This window comes from Lissotriton helveticus, chromosome 3_2 (genome assembly GCF_964261635.1).
Source record: "Lissotriton helveticus chromosome 3_2, aLisHel1.1, whole genome shotgun sequence".
Taxonomy (NCBI): Eukaryota; Metazoa; Chordata; class Amphibia; order Caudata; family Salamandridae; genus Lissotriton; species Lissotriton helveticus.
The window spans coordinates 181105528-181126904 of NC_136062.1; the positions used below are offsets into that span (position 1 = coordinate 181105528).

Sequence of the window (21377 nt, forward strand, 5' to 3'; positions counted from 1 at the left end):
TAACAGGCCTCATAATCAATCGGAAGCCAGCGTTTAAGAACAACAAATTCACAAGCCAACGAAAAATATAGGTGGAGTGGGCAGGGCTTCCACTGCATACTCTATTACAGCATGCCTCGAGGAGCAAGCAGCGCATGCATGGTGCCAGTAGGCTCAACCTAAAAATTAAAGCTGCTGACATTATAAATGTTCCTGCTTAAGTCGGAGTTGAAGTTTTTATATCATGGTTGGATATTTATTTTACGGTTTTAGGTTACAAGGGCACTAGGTTAGTGCCCTTCCATTTCTCATGCTTTACAGCAGTTTCAAAATAATCTTAGTTTCTCATTGCTCAAAGAAGTATAATTTCCGATATACGATTCTCTCATTTTCATTGTTTGATTTTGATCACGAGAAAGTGTCACTCATAGCTGCTGAAACGACACTCCTATTTACACTAAAAGTATGAACATTTCACACACAGCAATCTGAAACCTTGGCAGCTGCGTAATGCGTGATAATTATATTTAATGCGGTGATGCAGGGACTTGCATACAAATGCGTTAGGCATACACATGATGCGTGGCACTTGGCAGGACTGCTGTTTTGTCCAATGGAAAACTAGACATTAAATCACAGAAAACGGACAGCTGTGGTACTTTAGTGCTCTGAGGCAATGAGGATGCTTTGACATTCACATCGTTTACACTGCCCCTGGGTTTCCAAAAAGGGACCTTTATCCCCTGATCTTATTAGCCGAACACACTCCGTTGCTCAACCCCTCGCTTCCCCCCACCCTACGCCGAAAGAGCTCCGACCCTCGCTTTTATTTCTCCCACTGGCCTTCACTGTTTACGACTATTTACAGTATGGAAGTGTCTGAAGAGCCCAAGTGTCTTTAAAAGTGACTACTGCGCAAGACAACATTTTATCACCAAAAACTCCTTTGCAAGCACATTTTGTCCCTTGGAAATCTGAGAACACCAATGCACACACTGGAGAGCCATAAAATAGCAGGAAGCAGAGGTCCTGAGTGCAGCAGAGTTTTAGATTAGGTTATTTTAGATTAAGTTAATGCTAGGTCGGACAGCAAAAAAAACAAGCATTGGCATAGCCAATAGGTCTCGCCTTTGGGCGATGGAAGTATTTTATCTGTATATAAGTAGTCCATAAGTAATATTTTGGAAATTGTCTTGTAAAATGAATTGGTAGCCACCTGTAGCAGTTTACTGTTTTACTGTGGTGTAGTTGAAGGCCTATTAACTTTGGCTTGCACTAATATGCATTAATAACAGTAATAAAAAAAAGTAAATATTTTTTGTATTGAAAAAGTAAATCTACTTTTCTAATACACATAATGAAATACTATGGTGTAATTTGTAAAACGTTTGCAACAGTCAGATGCACATCACGTTTAGAGCGAATGTGTAATCATATTTTAATATGGCAAATTGTTATTACAATAACACGTAGGGCATGTCTATTGACTTTATGAAGATGTTGACATATTAGGATACAAAGCAAGATAATTGCTTGTGTAGGGGTCACATCATTTAAGTACTGTAAGCAAATTGGAAGATAAATAAATCTTATAAAGCACAGTGTAATTATGTGGCGTGTAATTATGTGGCAGTGGTATTATGTGGAGTGTATTTATGTTGCATTGATTAGAGTGTAAAGATGTGGTGTGTAATTATGTGGCATTGAGCAGTATTATGTGTAGTGTATATTGTATAGTGTAAATATGTGGATTGTAATTATGTGGCATTGAGTGGTATATGCTATGTAATTACACTACCTTCAATGCAACTTACACACCAAATCATAATTACATGGCACTGAGTGTTATTTTGTGGAGTGAATTTATGTTGCCTTGAGTAGAGTAATTATGTGGCGTATAACTATGCCACACTGAGTGGTATTATGTGGATATTTATGTTGCATTGAATTGACTGCAAATATGTGGCGTGTAAACATGTGGCACTGAGTGATTTGTGCAGTGTATGTTGCAAGACCCATCAGTTTTGTGTAATACAACCCAAAATACATAGAAAAGAGTTGTAAACTATGGAGTTATACGAAAGCGGGTAATCATATTGCACTGTAGATTTATTACAACGTTTTGGGTTTAATGTAAAAGTACCCATGTGTAGACCTTAACTACGTGAAATGTAAATGTAAATTGATACTTGTACAGTGCACTACTCACCCGCAAGGGTCTCAAGGCGCTTGTACGAATACCACTGTGGAACCCATCCTGAATTTTCCTGTGAGGTGTCCACTCCTGGGCACCCCCAGGCCAGGCATCCTTAGCGTTGTGGGGGCCGTTGTGGAGATTAAGCAAGCTATTGCTCAGAGTTGCAGAGTGGGACTCCATGATTGGAATAGGCACAGAGGCGAGAATTATCAGGTCCGTGGAATTTTTGAGCCCAAGACCCGCCGAGGCGGGGAATTGAACCCTGGTCCCGGGCTAAACCTCTGCATCAGGGTCTGCCGCTCTTACCATTGAGCCACACTTCTCCACTGTGTGGCTTAAAGGGGTTGCACCCTGTATTTCCCAAACTTCGGCTTTGAGCATTGTGAAAGACCTCAGTTTTATCTTTCCCATGGTAAGACAATGTATAATTTTACAGCCTCCCTGAAAAAGTTTTGCTGGTGCATGGAACTGGAGGGGTGTAACAGGGGGGTCAGAGAGCCACGCAGGGCCACCCTCCTTTTAATTGAAATGAGGAACTAAACTTCTTCCATGCTTTGACGGAGCCGAGAAAGAGCCTGCAGGGAGGGTACTGAAGCCGGCCTCTAAATTTACCTATTATGTGTATTGACCCTGCCCTCCTTCTGTTTTGTGACCCCTGCGTGTTAAATGTGTGAACTGATGTTGTGGGGGTGGGGTGGTTAAGAGAAACTCAGAGGGGGGAATCTCATGTTAACAATTAACATCTATACCGTGTTGCAACCTTTTATTTCCTTTCCAAAGATAAAATAAATATTGTGGCTGTTTGTGTGAGGCAATGAGGTGTTTTAACAATTTCCCCAAAAGTGGGTAGGGTGTGCATGAAAAAAAAAAAAAAAAAAAAAAAAGAAAGGGGAGCACCACGGGCACCAGTTTTTGTACACGCCTCCCCTCCCCCACCCCTCCCAGCCCCTCCTGTTGCGATTAAAGCATAGAAACGCCGGGCCTCGGGCTCTTGTGTTTATATCGAAAACATACTTTTATACTGAAGCTACGCGTCCTAGCATGGTAAAAATGCATTATTTTCATTACAGCAACATGGCGCTTTCTTATTTTTTGAGCCCTCGTGGAAGGGTTGGTGACTGAGTGATAGTTAAGAGCTGTGATACTTTGCCTAAATATTCAGTGTGAGATGAGTGCGAAGGGGCAGGAGGCACAGAGAGGGTTGAAGGGGTGTAACTCCAAAAAGTGCACGGTGGAGTGCAGAAACGCCCAAATAAAACTTTTTTCTTTAAAGCGGGCACTCAATACATGCACCATTTTGTTTCTTGTAACAGACTGAGAAGTTTGATGCCTATTTCTATAGATTTCTTAAGTCGTGGACTTTAGAACGGCTCCCCAGGTGATGAGCCTTTTTTGCTGCTATATTGAACGTTGAATGAATGCGTTTATACAAGGTTAATGGGAGAGTGTGGTAACATGCTTCTACATAACGTTTTCAATACTTAAGAGCTGTGTCCGAAGTTATCCTGAGATATTTTTTAAAAGTGATGAGAGCGGAGAGGCAGAGGGGAAAGGAGGATGGTACATTTTAAACACAGGGAAAAAAGAAAAGGAAGTGAAAGCCAGCATGGTCGCGTCCCTTTAGATTGAGAAGCCAGGCGAGTGTCAGTTTCGTGGAATGTTGGGGACTTCATAGATGAGTAATTATTCCATTTCTCATGGTAATTGCGGAGATGCCAAGCGCTAAGACCTCTGAGAGTAGATTGTGCGATAAAGACACAGCAAGTTTTTTTTTTGTCATGGGGCATTTTAACATGTTTTCTGAAGTGCCTGTGTGAAAGAGGGGATATCTTATCACAAACTCGAGGAAGGAAGGTTTCAAGGGTGGGGCCAGCAGAACAGAGCACAGCAGCGGGCCTGAGGAGCAATAAAAATAAGCGCAGCCGTGAAAGGAAAGATAACTATCAGGAAGGAATGTGCGCCTCTGCTCGCTCCCGAGACCCTAGGCCATAGGAGTGAAAGTTCTGAGGAAAGGCCGGACATGCACCCGTCTTTGGCTATTTGCGTGCTTTCATTATTGAAAGCCACATGCAAAGGCCAATCCAATATGTCAAACGTGTGTGGACGGAGTGAGACCCACACTTAGAAGTTTAAAGTGCTTACAAGAAGCCTCGAAGAGCACCGCATGCGCGCTGGCTCAGGCGAGACTTAAAAAGGAAGATACTGTAAGTGCATGTCACCCCATCAATTGCCCTGGTGATGCTGCTGTTTAAACTGGAGTAAGCTGTCATTTGTCACTTTTTCTTTGAAAAAGAAGCTGTGCAGAAGGTTTGCCCAAACTTGATTGAAGCACAGCTGATGCTGTTTTTTGAGAAAAGCTAGGCACCTATGGTGCCCTAAGTTGCCCCTAGAAATATCTTTAAACCTGTACTCTGAAGTGTGTATGTCCCAAGCCTGTCAGTATTAAGCAATACAGTGTAGACTTTCTTGTTTGCCATCCCATCACAACAGCAAGGAGAATACTACAGCCGCCACCCTCACCGCTCTCAACACCGGCCGACTCCCAGAATGCCATCAAGCCACTCCTAGACGTACCCACGGACCCTTCAGCTGCCACGCCTGCAAGTTCTCCTGCATCCGGACCTGCCCCGCACCAGCACTCGCCAAGTCGAACACCAGCAGCACCCACCTCAAGTGCATCCTGCTCAACACCCGCTCCGTCCACAGACACGCCATCGAACTCTGGAACCTCCTAGACGCCACAGCCCCCGACGTTGCCTTCCTCACGGAGACCTGGATGAACGCCTCCTCAGCTCCAGACATCGCCATCGCCATCCCAGAGGGCTACAAGATCGTCCGGAGGGACCGAAACGCCAACCAGATGGGAGGAGGCATCGCCATCATCCACAGAAGCACCATCCGTCTCACGACCAGCACCGACAACACCCTGACCAGCGCCGAACACCTGCATTTCCAGATCCACACCAACCCGACCACCACCCTCAGAGGCACCCTGATCTACCGACCCCCTGGACCACGTACGCAATTCAGCGAGGACATCGCCGACTTCGTCAGCCCGCATGCCCTCCCCTCCGCTGACTACATCCTCCTGGGAGACCTCAACTTCCATCTGGAGAACAACAACGACCGCAACACCAGCACCCTGCTCGACAACCTCGCCAACCTGGGACTCAAGCAACTGGTGTCCACCTCCACCCACCGCGCCGGACACACACTCGACGCCGTCTTCTCATCCAGCACAGACATCGACTTCAGCCACGCCACAGAGCTTCAATGGACGGACCACAGCTGCGTCCACTTCACCTTCAAGAGAACGACGACCCACCAACACCAGCAACAGGCCGCCCGCAGAAGCTGGAACAAGATCACAGCAGACCAGCTCGCCACCTCCCTGAGCCAGCACCCTCCTGCCAGCTCAGCGAACCCCAGCCAGGCCGCCGACAACCTCACGAAGTGGATCAGCAACTGCGCGGACGAACTCGCCCCACTGAGGACCCCGCCTAGCAGACACGGCAGCAAGAAGGCCCCATGATTCACCGACGAACTCAAGAGCTCCAAGAAGAACTGCCGAGCCCTCGAGAAAGTCTGGAAAAGGGAACCGACACCGGACAACAGGACCTCCTACAAACGTGCCACCCGGAAACACCACCAGCTGATCCGCGCCGCCAAGAAAACAGCATTCAAGGACCGGCTGGACAACAACGCACACAACTGCAAGGAACTCTTCAACATCGTGAAAGAGCTTTCCAACCCCAGCGCAGGAAACAACGACATCACCCCATCGCAAGACCTCTGCAACTCCCTCACTTCATACTTCCACAACAAGATCACGGACATACACAGCAGCTTCAACAACCAACCAACGCACACCATGACCGAACAACCACCCCCCACCACCACCCTCCACGCCTGGACCCCGATCAGCACCGAAGACACCATCCGCACGATGAACTCCATCCACTCCGGATCACCGACCGACCCCTGCCCTCACCACGTCTTCAACAAGGCCGACGCTGTCATCGCACCCCACCCGCGAGACATCATCAACACATCCTTCGACACCACCATCTTCCCTGAGAGCTGGAAACACGCCGAACTCAGCGCCCTACTCAAGAAACCAACAGCGGACCCCACCGACCTCAAGAATTACCGCCCCATCTCGCTTCTCCCGTTTCCAGCCAAAGTCATCGAGAAGACCGTCAACAAGCAGATGGCCGCCTTCCTCGAGACGAACGGATCCCTCGGCCCCTCACAGTCCGGCTTCCGAGCCAACCACAGCACCGAGACCGCCCTCATCGCCGCCACCGATGACATCCGAGCCCTGTTGGACAATGGAGAAACAGTGGCCCTCATCCTCCTAGACCTCTCCGCGGCATTCGACACTGTCTGCCACCGCACCCTAGTGCAGCGCCTCAGCGACGTCGGAATTCAGGAGAAGGCACTGGAATGGATCATCTCCTTCCTCGACGGAAGAACACAGAGAGTCCGCCTGCCACCGTACAAGTCAGAGGCCTCCGAAGTCATCTGCGGCGTCCCCCAAGGATCATCTCTGAGGCCCACCCTCTTCAACGTCTACATGAGCCCCCTCGCGGCCATCGTACGCAAACACAACCTCAGCATAATCTCCTACGCCGACGACACCCAGCTGATCCTCTCCCTGTCCAACGACCCCGCCGCCGCCAGAGCCAACCTGCACGAAGGGATGAAAGAGGTAGCCGAGTGGATGACGACCAGCCGCCTGAAACTGAACTCAGACAAGACGGAGGTCCTCATCCTGGGCTCTTCACCCTCCGCCTGGGACGACTCCTGGTGGCCACCCGCCCTGGGCACCGCACCCAAACCGACAGACCACGCACGCAACCTGGGCTTCATCCTGGACTCCTCCCTCTCCATGACCAGACAAGTCAACGCCGTCTCCTCGTCGTGCTTCAACATCCTGCGCATGCTACGAAAGATCTTCTGGTGGATCCCCACCGAGACCAGGAAGACCGTCACCCAGGCCCTCGTCACCAGCCGTCTGGACTACGGCAACGCCCTATACGCCGGTACCACCGCCAAGCTCCAGAAGAGACTCCAGCGGATCCAGAACGCCTCGGCCAGACTCATCCTCGACATCCCACGAACCAGCCACATCTCCGGACATCTGAGAGACCTTCACTGGCTCCCCGTCAACAAAAGAATCACCTTCCGCCTCCTCACCCACGCACACAAAGCCCTACACGACCGAGGCCCGAGCTACCTCAACAGCCGAGTCAACTTCTACGCTCCCAAACGCCACCTCCGATCAGCCAACCACGCCCTCGCCGCCGTCCCCCGCATCCGAAGAGCGACTACAGGAGGAAGGTCCTTCTCCTACCTGGCCGCCAAGACCTGGAACTCCCTCCCGACCGACCTGCGCCTGATCCAAGACCACCTCTCCTTCAGGAAGAAGCTGAAGACCTGGCTGTTCGAGCAGTAGCGGCACCCCCCCCCCCACCACCCCCCCCCCCCCAGCGCCTTGAGACCCTACGGGTATGTAGCGCGCTTTATAAGTGTCACTGATTGATTGATTGACAGAGGGAACTGTGGCTCTTTCTACATGATTAGGGCTCCATTCCATTGCAAGAGAGCGTCAATTGAGGAATATCACCACCCAGATTAAAATTCATAAATTAAAATATCAGCGCTGAAAATGCAGTTCTAAGAACAGAAGCTACAGTTATATTGTTCATATTCAACTACTCTGCGCTAATCAGGCATGACAATGTGTACAACATGGTTATTAAAAACAGAGCTTTAAGCAGTCCAGCTAGGAGTGGTGTACAACGTAGGTCCAGAAGTGTCAAATTCATACCAGATTTTCATGCTCATCACATCAAATAAATGTACATGCAAGTAATTTCATAGCTCATTTGCTCAGTCACTGGATACCATGAAAGTATGTCATAGGTCCTGACCGGTCGTAATGGATGTCCCTAAACCAACTCTCTTGAACGATTCTCCATTTGCAAGCTCTATAGATGGTTGTTTACTTAGCATACATTTGTAGAATGGCCCCTCTTGAGCTCGCGATCATATGGACGCACCTTCACGCACCCGGTAAGCACCCAATGCGGCAATCCTTCACTTCTGGCATTTATTCACTCACAAATTCTAACAAATGTGTCTCCTTTCCTCCCTTTTTCCCAGGCTGTGTGTGATTGACACTCAGCCCGCCACCGAGGCATATCCTCTCCCTTATGTAAGGGCATCCGTAAAAGCCGCGTTCTGCTTTTCACCTAGGTAAGCCCCAATTCTTTTCACCTCTAGCACCCACCCTCACTGCGATCTGAGTGACTTTAAAACCCTTGCCTTTCCTTACTTTTCTGACCGCTTATTACAGTGTTTCTAGCTCCTTGTGAGCCCCCTCAACTGCCATTACCTTATCCTCGCTCACACTGAGCCCCTACGCGCTTTTTGTCGGCTCAAAGGTCAGTTGGCTATCCGTTGCCGCTTGGTTGCGTATATGCGAATCACATCCGCAGCGTAACTATAGCACGTCACTTCCCTCACTTTCCCGGGATCCGTGCGCCGCCCTATACTCCATAGAGTGCCTCCTTTTACCCGACCACACGGAAGTTTACCTTTCACTCATGGCGTAATTTCAGTTTCACATACCGGCATGACCAGTCGCCTGCGCCCTCACTGATTGTTTCTCATTGTGCTGCTTACTTGTAAAATAAATTAATCCTACCACGCGGCCTTAGCCATCACGGCCAAATCACTACATCGTATGATCGGTTGCCTGCGCCGTCACAGGATGATTCCAGTTGCGCTGTCATCCTACCACGCGGCCTTATCTATCATAGCCAAATCACCACATCGTAAGCCTTGTCGGGCGACTGTATGCCAACAAACGATCTATGTGGGCCTGAAACACAGAAGAGGAAAATATATCTCGCAGCTCCTGGGTTCACCATTCACCGATTTGCATCCCTTATAATAATTCTTCATGAATACAATATGCCACTTACTTAGGTAAGTCAGACAGTAGCCATCACTACGAGGTCCTTGTTAATATTCCTCTGTTACCTGCCTTCCTTCCTTTCTTTCTTTCTTCACCCTTCTCCACAGGAAGCTTATTACTTCAGGTTTGTATATGACCTGTCCTGATAATGATCCTATTATTTAGTCATGGATCGAAACGTCGTCGACTTGTTTAAACAGTGTGCACGTTAAACCAATGTGTTAAAACAAGTGCAATAACTGTTTATTTGAAAGCTTGCCCGTATCATCTGTATTGGCCATAAGCTACTTGTGTTTTTCCTAAAATGTGTCTATCCAACTGTAATTGTTTTGTGTTTTTGTAGGACGCAGGACTGTGTCCCACTCTATCACTGTGCGGTTTATCTTTAGAAATTGTTATGATTCATTAAATCAGGTGTCCGGCTGGACATCGCTAATATAGCACTGATTCTAGTCTATATTTATTGTCATTTAATTGTTTGAAGGACCATTTGTTCTCCATAACTAACTTATACCGAGGGTCCTTCCTACCTTGCGGGTTCCCTTGTTTGAATTGAAATATATCTATTTAAAATTGTATCAGGAACTGGCAATGGCAGACTGTAATGCCTTGAGTGAGCATGTCCCACACAACACTACACACCATGAAAAACATGTGCATAGGTATTTGTGAGGCAGCTGCGTTTGTCTATGTGGTATATGAGAAGGATGAGATTAAGTTTTCTACTCAGTGAAACTTTAAAAACCTAGTAATATCTTTACAGATTGTAATACAGAGAAATGAAAACAAAAAGTACAGCATCTCTCTACCAACAAAGTTCCAACCATCAATCAGCAGTTGAGAGGCCCGTACACATCTAGTGCATCATAGCCCATCCGGTATTTGCTGGAATATTACAGACACCAAGATGTTGCACACTATTCGAGGCTCAGGGCATCATCTTGTCGGAAACACTACTCCCCCCATGACTGTGCAGTGAAATATGTTTCTCTATGCCAGGGTTGTGTTATTGTGCAATGGGTTGCGTTTTTGTGCAGTGGGTAACACAATAACGGAAGAACTAGTTGGCATGGAAGCAGAAATATAGAAATTTGAGATCTGAGCAAGGAAGACATCAGAATGAACAGAATTTCTGCATAAAGCTGGAATGACGGCTGGCGAAGGAGGAATCTAAATTGATTGCTCGAGACAAAATTAGGGTAGGGACAACAGGCTGGATAGATTAAAACTGAAAGAAGTCTGTTTGATGAAGACCATCAGGTAACTAACGTTGGTTAATTGTAGATCAATCTGTTTTAACTGCTCCCAGTGCACTTGTCCTGCTGCAAGAGGCCTTGCCTGACATAGTGAAAGTTACAGGGTGATACATTTGACGACTGCTTTTTTCAGTTAGCAAATGACTTGATTTAAGAAAATTTATTTATCAAATTGTAGTTGTTTCGCATGTGAAATTCACATGTGCCCCAATAAGGACACTGCCCAGGGTAGTAATCATGTAGTACTAATTCCATGTTTTCCCGCTTCACACATTGCCATGCAAATTATACACCATCCCCAAATAACTGATCTTTTTGTATGCATGAGCAACACTATCATACTGCTAAGCATCACGCCTTGCACCTTTTTGGGCAATGTGTTAATTGCTGAACATGTGAATGGAATGGCAGTGTGTTTTTGAACTGAGGCAAACATGAAACTCTAGCACTGCATAATGATCATTGGAAAACTAAGGCTGACAAAATCCTTTGAATTACCAGAGTAGCACCCCTGTTGTGATATTGGAGTAGGGTTCCTGAAAGGATTATAAACTGAACCTCGAAGAGTGTGCAACATCTTAATACCAGCATGTATCATCCGCTATTTGAGCAATCCACTATTTGAGCAATACTGCAGGCAACCTCTCCAGCTGTAGAGAGTTTCAGTTCTTTCCGTTTTGGCTGCAAAATAGATGGACATGCAGATGGGTTGAAATGCCCAGACGTGGGTCCCTTGCTCACTTTGACACTGGATTCAAGCTAGCCTGGCTGATAAGGGGAAATACCCCGAAACCTGTCCCAGGATGCTGGTTTCCGATTCAGGGAAGACCTGGTTTGGCAGTTCAGGCTGGACTGATCCAATGAAGCACAGGGTCAAGACTGATTTGCATATAGATGGGTCTGTACTGAGGTGGCGAAGGATCTAAAGAAAGATAATGGATTCAACGCAGATTTGTAACTGGGGGTGAGTGTTTGAAACATTTCAGCGCTCCATCCATCATCTACTTGTGTTTGCTTCATTTATACTTACCTGAGCCAATTTATTTCTTATGGTTAAAGAAAGGGCAACATTGGAAAACGTAGCTTTCTATGCTCTTTGGTCATACAACTTCATTACAAGAACTATTATGCATTAGTCATTTAATGCTACTCTATGCACCACTTTTAAGACCATTACATCATAAAACTAAAGCAATCTAGAATAGAACATCTACACAGTATGATTAGTCAATGCACTGAACAGTCCTACCTTAAATGCTGCTCCTCGCTCAGTTACGTATTTCTTTATCTTAACAAGCTTTTCATATTGTTACCGCTACTAACAGTTTGTTTAATATTACTTTGATTTCTAACCTATGGAAACATCTTCCCATTTATTCCAAGTCGCTTTGGTGTTTATATCCCCAGACACTTTGGTGTAATGTGCATAACATAGTATTGAGCATTAATGAGCCAGTTACAAAGCACAACATTCAATATGCAGGTCAAAGATTTGTATTTCATGTAGACAGCTCAGTGGCATACAACATATGCTATGCAGCAGAGATTTGTGTGTTACCTGTGGGTCATAAGATATAATTCTTATAATACAGCTCAGTGAGTTATGAACCAGTGTGAAAGAGCTCTATGCAAACTATAAGGATAGAGTAGAAAGGTACAGTTTTTTCCATAATCTTTTTTATTCTAAGGTTGCAAAAATGGTTCCTTAAGATGGTAATAAGTACTTATTAGTAAGTGCTAGACTAGAGAAATGGCCATTTGTGTAATTAGTCATATAGACCACTATATGTGACCTTACTACAGCGCATGCATAACTAACATGAAAAGCTTGGAAAACCCAAAAACGTGACTTCAAATCATATCTTTCAGCCATCAGGGCAAGCAGCTAATCGTCCGGCAGCATCGCAGGAAACATCCTGCAACTTTGTTTCAGTAGGGGATTTTTATTTTTACTTCCATGGAATAAATTGGTGATTAAATATGGAGAATAGATATTCATTAAAGCCAATGTACAGGGGTTATTCCTTTTAAGCTCTCAGTCAAAGCCCATTCTATGTTGGAGAGTTTATTTATTTATATTTACCTTAATCCTATAACTTGAGCCAATTTTTTTTAATTAAAAATGTTTCTAAATATTAACCTTATTTTCTTCATGCCAGAGAAGGACCGCCTATAAGGTTATGCCTTATTTACAATACGCCTGAGCAGGACAGGGCATCTCCTGAGATCCCAGTAGGGATAGTTAATGATGAGCGTTTCCGATTGTGGGGATAAAGAAGGTATTATAGAAGGAAGACCAATCATATTGAGAAAGGGAACATAGAAGGAGGCCCAAGCACCTCAAAAGGGAATGGTGTCCTATGCGGCACAAAAGAGGTGTCCAAAGCGGCGCAATGGAGATGGGTGTCCTGAGCGAGACAAAAGCCATGGATACAATGGTGAAATGTGTCCTGAGTGACACAAGACATGGACACTCAAGAAACGGATTTTGAGGAGAAGGAGCTCCAGAGAGACGATAAGATATACGAGCTATACGAGGTCCAAAGGGATGTTGGTGGAGATAACCTCTTCAGTGAGGATAAAGATCAAGTTCCTTCTACCTCTAAAGACGACTTCAGGAATCCATTGTGAGAAAATATGCTCTCTCCCCACAGTATTAAACATCTCATAAGCGGAGAAAGTTGGTCAGTTGAAGATGTCGGCAGATTCATTGAGAGGTCGATCAGATTTCCACTAGAGAAAGAAAGCAGGACTATCCTCAAGGCCGAATGTTCTAGACCAGTCTTCCATGACAAGTATGCGTAACACTTCATTGGCAGGCACCCTAGGAAGGGTATTAAGAGATTCCACAACAAATGTCAAGATCGCCTCCTTGATGGTGTTGGCCACTGACAAGTACCATTTATATCTGAAGAGGCATATTTTAGGGGCTTCCATTAGACTTAGAGCCTGGTGCCTGTGCGCAATTGTTTTCCTGGAGAACACAAACGCAGGACTAAAGGTGAAAAGCACAGAGTGGCCCTAAAGAAAATCAACCCCAGGTTGGGAGATCTAGCGGAGAAAGAGAACTATGAAGAATTAACTTTACTTATTTTGTTCACATTCATTTAGCCTTCCTTCAACACTATGCTTCACCAAAGTTATGAGGAAGAGAAAGGAGTGTACGCATAGTTTTCTTAATCAAACGATATTCTGTTTATGTCCCAGTGACAATCTCAATTATTGTACAAAAGTTTTCAGATAAGGCGGCGGTTCATAGTGCACCCCAGAGAAATCGGTCCTCATCCCTTCACACTCTCCAGAGGTTTTTAGGGTTCACAATAGGTACAGTCAACATAGCTGTTTCAGGCTACAACTTTAGGAGAGCTTGCAAGGCTACTAAATCTAATATCCTCTTCAATTCAGGCAATATTTTGTGGTCCGTTACACTATTGTGCTTTGCAAAGGATAAGGCAAGGGCCCTTACAGAAGGTTTATTGTAGGGAGACAAGATCTCTAGTATCAGGCAGCAAAGATGGAACTGGTTTGGTGGTTAGAGAATTTCGATTCTTGGTGTAGGACGGCGATCTGTACATGTTCGCCAGAGTTCATTCTGGAATCGGATGTGAGTTTAACTGGTTGGGGTGCAAGTGATGGGTGTACAGAAATATTGTATATTATGGTCAAGCTCAGAAATATAGCATAATTTAAACTAATTGGAATCAATAGAAGCTCTTTAACTCCGTTTCATACATTGTTTACAAGGCAGAGCAGTATTCATCATCATTGATACTTTATTTCGACCACTGTGGGTCATAAACGTGCATATAATAAAAGTGAACAATAAAATGCTTTTAGGGCATGAGTTAAGAACATAATTCATACATATACACAATATTTACAATAAAAATGTAGTCATGATTAAAAATAAGAATTAAACCAACAAGTAGTTATCAAATGGTTCAGCAATACTATTAAAAGAGTACTAGGATCTAAAATTAAGTCATTATGAGATTTCTACGCTTGATCCACATACTGTTTAAAAAGCGGGACAGAGCAAAAACAATCGGTGGATGGGTATCATATTTAAGGATTCTAAGCGCGTGTTCACATTCACGAAAGCCCAGATTTCTACAAATGGGTTTAATCCACCTCGCTCAGGGCAACACATATGCTGGGCAAAAGAATAATACATGGGTTTCATTGTCTATAGAATCTTCACACGCCGGGCACTGTGGACATTTGTTCTCATCCCATTTACAAGTCAGTGACCTTAGTGGCAAACTACCCATTCTTAGTTGTAAATACAACTTCTGGGCTTGGACAGGACGGATCTTGTCAAGGAATTCCTCCTTCTTATATTCCGTTTTTACATTGAGGAATTCAACAGTCAGTCTCCCTGCTGCCATGTTAGCGTGCAATGCCAGCAAATTATTAGACCCAACCCTTCTTACCAGGTCAAGTCTAGCTATGGTAGGAGAGACTACCTCAGGGGATTCCCATAGACCAGGAAGACCAAGTTGTTCACAAAGGTCCTTTATAAGTAATAACCAGGACACTTTCTTAGACCTCAAGGTCACACAAACCTCCTTAAACTCAGCACGGTACGGGGCTAGTTCTTGGACAGACCAGAGTCTTCTCCAGTATGTCAAAGGTCTCATGGCGGCCTCCTCTTCCACTGGTAGCAAACCTAGGTCAAATCTGAGTGGGACTAATGGGGTGCTAACAGGTAAGGCAAAGAGCTCTCTCATGAATGTATTTTCAGCCTTTACCAAACTTTTCGGTCGACAATGACCCCAAAGTTTTGCCCCGTATAGTGCTGCAGCTCTAGCTTGTACTGTATATATCTCAGTAATAGGGGCAGCCGGCTTGAATATAGAAGTTCTAAACCTTTTTGTTAACCCACCAACCGTCTATGTTAAATTCAAGGCGGATTTAGTTAATTGTGCATCCCAGCCGAGGTCTTCCTTGAGAGTGATACCTAGGTAGACAAACGTTTTAACTCTCTCGAGGGGTATACCGTTCAGAGTAGGATTAGGTCGCGTTTGCCTTGGTAGGTTGAAGATCATGTATTTGGTTTTTGCCAAGGTGATTTCCAGTCCACTCAAGGCACAGAAATCAGCGAATCCATCAAGGACACGCTGGATGCCAGTAGCTGTTACTGACAATAGTAGAGTGTCGTCCGCAAACATTAATGTGGGCACTCTTCCAGTAAATAACTTTGGGGCATCCATGTCCTTTATGGCTAAGATGTTTTACCAGCCCATTTATATACAGGCAAAAGAGAGCAGGAGCCAGCACGCACCCCTGGCGTACCCCCCTTTGCACCGGGAACCTTGCTGACAATTCTCCCATTTTACCACACCTGACCTGAGCAAAGTTAAGTGAATGTAGCCTAATCAATGCATCCAATAAATAGTTGATTCAGAAAAGGGGGTGGTGATGAACAGAGTGTCTGAATTAAGCAGACCACTCTTACCCAGTCCAAAGATCAGGGCTTGAACCATCACCGTTATTTAGCTCACTGCCCCATCCCAGCTCAGAACCTGGCTATATGCAAATTAGTCTGTCCCTGGCCCAGTGCATCATGGGAACAGGGCAGACCAAACTACCAAGCCAATTCTTCACCAGAAAGGAGACAAGCTTCCGGGGACTGGTTTCTGCCATTCCAGGCGTCGTCGGCCCGGCTTGCTTGAATCCTGATGGAGCAGTGAGCAAGGGACATATATCTGAGTATACCCTTCCACGCTTATGGTGGACAAAATGATTCAGAAAAGGGGGTGGTGATGAACAGAGTGTCTGAATTAAGCAGACCACTCTTACCCAGTTCATCACCACCCCCTTTTCTGAATCATTTTGTCCACCATAAGCGTGGAAGGGTATACTCAGATGTGAGTCCCTTGCTCATTGCACCATCAGGATTCAAGCAAGCCGGGCCGACGACGCCTGAAATGGCAGAAACCGGTCCCCGGAAGCTTGTTTCCTTCCCAGTACAAGAATTGGCTTGGTAGTTTGGTTTGCCCTGTTCCCATCATGCACTGGGACAGGAACAGACTAATTTGCATATAGCCAAGTTCTGAGCTGGGATGGTGCAGTGAGCTAAAAAACGGTGATGGATCAAGCCCTGATCTTTGGACTGGGTAAGAGTGGTCTGCTTAATTCAGGCACTCTGTTCATCACCACCCCCTTTTCTGAATCATTTTGTCCACCATAAGCGTGGAAGGGTATACTCAGATGTGAGTCCCTTGCTCATTGCACCATCAGGATTCAAGCAAGCCGGGCCGACGACGCTTGAAATGGCAGAAACCGGTCCCCGGAAGCTTGTTTCCTTCCCAGTACAAGAATTGGCTTGGTAGTTTGGTTTGCCCTGTTCCCATCATGCACTGGGACAGGAACAGACTAATTTGCATAGAGCCAAGTTCTGAGCTGGGATGGTGCAGTGAGCTAAAAAACGGTGATGGATCAAGCCCTGATCTTTGGACTGGGTAAGAGTGGTCTGCTTAATTCAGGCACTCTGTTCATCACCACCCCCTTTTCTGAATCATTTTGTCCACCATAAGCGTGGAAGGGTATACTCAGATGTGAGTCCCTTGCTCATTGCACCATCAGGATTCAAGCGAGCCGGGCCGACGACGCCTGAAATGGCAGAAACCGGTCCCCGGAAGCTTGTTTCCTTCCCAGTACAAGAATTGGCTTGGTAGTTTGGTTTGTCCTGTTCCCATCATGCACTGGGACAGGAACAGACTAATTTGCATACAGCCAAGTTCTGAGCTGGGATGGTGCAGTGAGCTAAAAAACGGTGATGGATCAAGCCCTGATCTTTGGACTGGGTAAGAGTGGTCTGCTTAATTAAGGCACTCTGTTCATCACCACCCCCTTTTCTGAATCCAATAAATAGTTGGGCATTCCAAGAATCTGCAGAACTTTCCAGAGCTTGTCCCTGGGGACCAGATCGAATGCGGCCCGCAAGTCCACAAAAATAAGGTAAAGACTCCCACCCTCCACACTCACTGTTTTCCAGAAGAGTACTTGCAGCTGGAAGATCTGATCAATGGTGGAAATACCAGATCTAAACCCGGCTTGTAGATTGCTTAAGATATGGTTTTCCTCTTCCCACAACTGGATCCTATCTAGTAAGATCCTCCCAAAAACTTTCTGCGGAATGTCTATTAAGCTGATAGGCCTATAATTTGAGGGTTGCAGGGGGAAGCCTTTTTTAAAAATGGGCACTATCTCAGCCCCCCGCCAAGTCTCTGGGGGACTTGTGCCCATTAGTATTGTGTTTTGTGTTGAATAATACGCAGAGTTAAGGGGCCCAGATTTTGGGCTCAGACCGGAACAAGTCACCAGGAATTTCATTGAGACCTGGTGCTTTATTAGGTAGTAACCTAGAGATGGCAGACTCAACCTCCCGGATCGATATCTCCTGGGCCCCCTCCAGTCGATACTCATGGAGGAGGCTCAGGGATTCCAACCCGCATTAGCCAGTGCCCGGTTGAGCATAGAGGCCACTAAAATGTTCTTCCCATAGTGATGGGGCTATGTTAGGACATATGGCGGGTCGCACAACCCTGCCCTCCGAGCTAACAATTGCCCAGAACAATTTAAAATCTCTGCGTTGTAGTGCCTCCCTCAGATCTTCCCATTGGCCCTCCTCCCACGTCTTTCTATCCCTCTCTAGGACATGTTTATACAGCACCCTTAGCAGCTTAATTTTAGGTCTATCTTTTGCTTTGACCGCTTTAACCAGCTCTCCTTTAATTTTGCGGCATTCAGCAGTGTACCAGGGATTGGTCTTGGGGGAATTTTCCTTAAATACTTGGAGTGGAAAAAAGACCTCTAGCAATATTGAACTTAACTGTTGGTGGATTTCAATCGGCCTCCTGCCCCCTCAAGTCCCACATCAGCCATCTTGCTGAGGTAGGGCAAGATTTGGCAATATATTTCAGACTGCCTTGTTGGGGAACCTACAATATCCAGCCATTTAACTCTCCTCCTATTATTATGCAGGAGTAGAGGATACGGGGGTGGATTGGTCTCAGGTACAGAATTTCTCATACCCCAACTCCCAGGCTTCAGAGACATGACCAGTGCGTTATGGTCGCTGTCAGTCCGATAGTAAATCTTGAAGTCCTGGACTTTGTCCCATGACCTGCATTCGATCATAATATAGTCAATGATCGATGATTGGCCCACTCTATTAAAGGTCACATTTCCGGGCCGGTCTGATTTTAGTCTGCAGTTACAAGGCCTCACTGATAGGGACAATGAAAGGGAGAGAATTTGCAGTACCAGAGGTGTCCATACTTTTACAGTTGTGATAGCGGGTTCCGGAATATTCCAGTATAAATTTTCCTCGTCAGGATCCTCAATACTTAAATTATTGAGGGGTTCAAATTGGCAATTGAAGTCCCCCCAATAATAATACCAGCCTCGGGATCAAAGGACTTAATGAATCCCCTTAGCTGTTCAATAACCAGGCACACCTGGCCACCCTGCGTTGGCCTGGAGTAGATGTTGATTATGGCCAAGTGGTTGTTCCCCCGTAGTGTTAGTAGGACACACAGGATGTCCGGCGAGTTAGTTGGTACTTGCTTGGCCGTAACTCCAAGGTGAGTCGCTACCCATGTACGAACAATAGTTACTTACCTGTAAACAGGTGGTTCTCCAGTATTGGTGTCTTTCATAGATTCACATGCCTGAATCATTCCCCGTCGTCGGAGTAGGAGTCTCAAGGTATATAAAAAAAGCAATAAAATGCCATAAAATATATAGAAAATATCAGAAATACCAAACCAGGAAGTAAGTAACCCCAGCTACAGCAGAAAAAACTTCCATACTCGTGACCATCCTAGTCATTATGTGTTAGTCCAAATTGCAGCCAATCAGGCGACAGCACCCACCAGAATGTTCTCCCCAGAGGCTCAGGCTCTCAGATTTTGTCGCACAGGAGTGAAACCCCATGCTATCCGAGTGAGTCTCTGGGGGAAGGCGGGCGGGTTGCATGTGAATCTATGAAAGACACCAATACTGGAGAACCACCTGTTTACAGGTAAGTAACTATTGTTCTTCTCCAGTATTAGGGGTGTCTTTCATAGATTCACATGCCTGAATCAGAATAGTAAGCAGTACTCACAGTATAACGCTCGTAGACGTCAGTATCATATACATATATATATATAAAAATATATACAGTAGACATGCATAACAATAATCATCAAGGTGTGATCAAACGTCTAAAGAGCATAAATGAGGTGGAAACAGAGGCTCACCTTATTTGAAAAGATTGCGAAGCACTGCTCTTCCAACCGAAGCATCTGCGTCATCTGCTGAATCTAGACAGTAGTGTCTAGTAAAGGTGTGCCTGCTAGACCACGTAGCAGCTCTGCAGATCTGTCGAAGTGGCACACCCGCAAAAAGGGCAGTGGAAGAGCTAACCACCCTTGTAGAATGTGCTCTTGGCAAGGACTGCAAGGGCCTACCGGCCTGTTGATGACAAAGTCCAATTGTAGAGGAAACCCATCTAGCAATGGTCTGTTTTGAAACTGCACAACCCCGGCGTTGTCGCCCGTAAGCCACAAACAGTTGGTCTGTCTTGCGGATGGCAGAAGTTCTGGAGAGATCTGGAGAGATAAAATTTAAGACATCTTCTAATGTCTAAAGAATGCAGTGCTTTTTCAGCCGTAGACTGTGGGTCTGGAAAGAATGTTTTAAGGATAACTGGCTCATTCAGATGAAAGTCCAGAGGCACTTTAGGCATGTACGTTGGATTAGTACGCAATACCACTGAGTGTGGTGAATTGAATGAAAGGTGCTTTAGATGTAAACGCCTGAATATCGCTGACCCTCCTAGCAGATGTTAAAGCTAGTAGCAACGATACTTTCCATGTCAGAAATTTCAGGTCCACCTTATGGATTGGTTCAAAAGGGTGACGCATGAGCTGAGACAGTACGATATTCAGATGCCATGCCGGAGGAGGTTTCCGGACCGGCGGAAACATGCGAAATAATCCCTTGAAAAATTGTTGTATGATCCTTACAGAGAATAGAGAGTTTGATCCATCTTGGCGAAATCTAGAGATGGCTGCTAGGAAGACTTTTAGAGTAGAGTGCGCCAAACCCAATCTGGCCAGATGCAGAAAGAAAGGAAGGATTTGCTCCGGTGTTGCTTGAATGGGATGTAAGCCATTAGCTTGGCACCACGTACAGAAACGTTTCCACTTGAGTTTGTAGGTTTTGATCGTGGATGGAGCCCTGGCTTTTGCCAGCACCTCCTGACAATCTTGTGGAATGTTTAGGTGTGCAAATTCCATGTGCTGAGGAGCCAAGCTGACAATTTCAGCGAGTTCAGGTCCGGATGGTATACCCTGCCTTGCTGGGTGGATAGAAGGTGCGGAATGCGTGGCAGTGGAATAGGGTTGCATTCCGAGAGAAGGAGCAGTTCGGTGAACCAGTATTGTCTGGGCCATCGAGGAGCAATCAGGATCAACCGGCATGGCTGCTTCTTCATTTTCCTGATGACTTTCGGGATCAGAGGTATCGGTGGAAAGGCGTACGCGAATATTTGATTCCAGTTCAGCGAAAGGGCATCTCCACACGAGTCCTTGTGGGGAACCCAGCTTGCAAAGTATGGGCATTTCCGGTTCTGGAATGTTGCAAACAAGTCCAAGTCCGGATGCCCCCACATCTGAAAGATGCGATGTAGAGATGGTAGATGTAGTTCCCACTCGTGAGTGCAGCCCCCGGACCTGCTGAGAGAGTCCGCCAATACATTCGCCACTCCCGGGACGTGGACCGCTGACAGATGGATATTGTGAGTCAAGGCCCAACTCCATATCTCTTGTGCTTGTTGCGACAATCGGGCTGATCTTGTGCCGCCCTGCTTGTTCAGATAATGCATGCAGGTGGTGTTGTCTGTCCGTATCAAGACTGTGGCACCTTGTAGAGTCGCTTGAAAGGACTTCAGGGCTAAAAATATGGC

At 46.0% G+C, this 21377-nt stretch overlaps 1 protein-coding gene across 6 annotated transcripts in view; it reads right to left on the reverse strand.

The window, feature by feature from the left end:
• Positions 1–21377, reverse strand: part of CSNK1G1 (casein kinase 1 gamma 1) — a 746303-nt gene that overhangs the window by 351252 nt on the left and 373674 nt on the right. Inside the window, exon 1 of one of the 6 annotated variants that reach the window (XM_078684998.1) lies at positions 8577–8673. The exons of the other annotated variants lie outside the window; for them this stretch is intronic. The gene's annotated coding sequence lies outside the window, so the exon portion shown is untranslated. Of the gene's footprint in view, positions 1–8576; positions 8674–21377 lie in introns of those variants that run through there. 6 annotated transcript variants of the gene reach the window in all.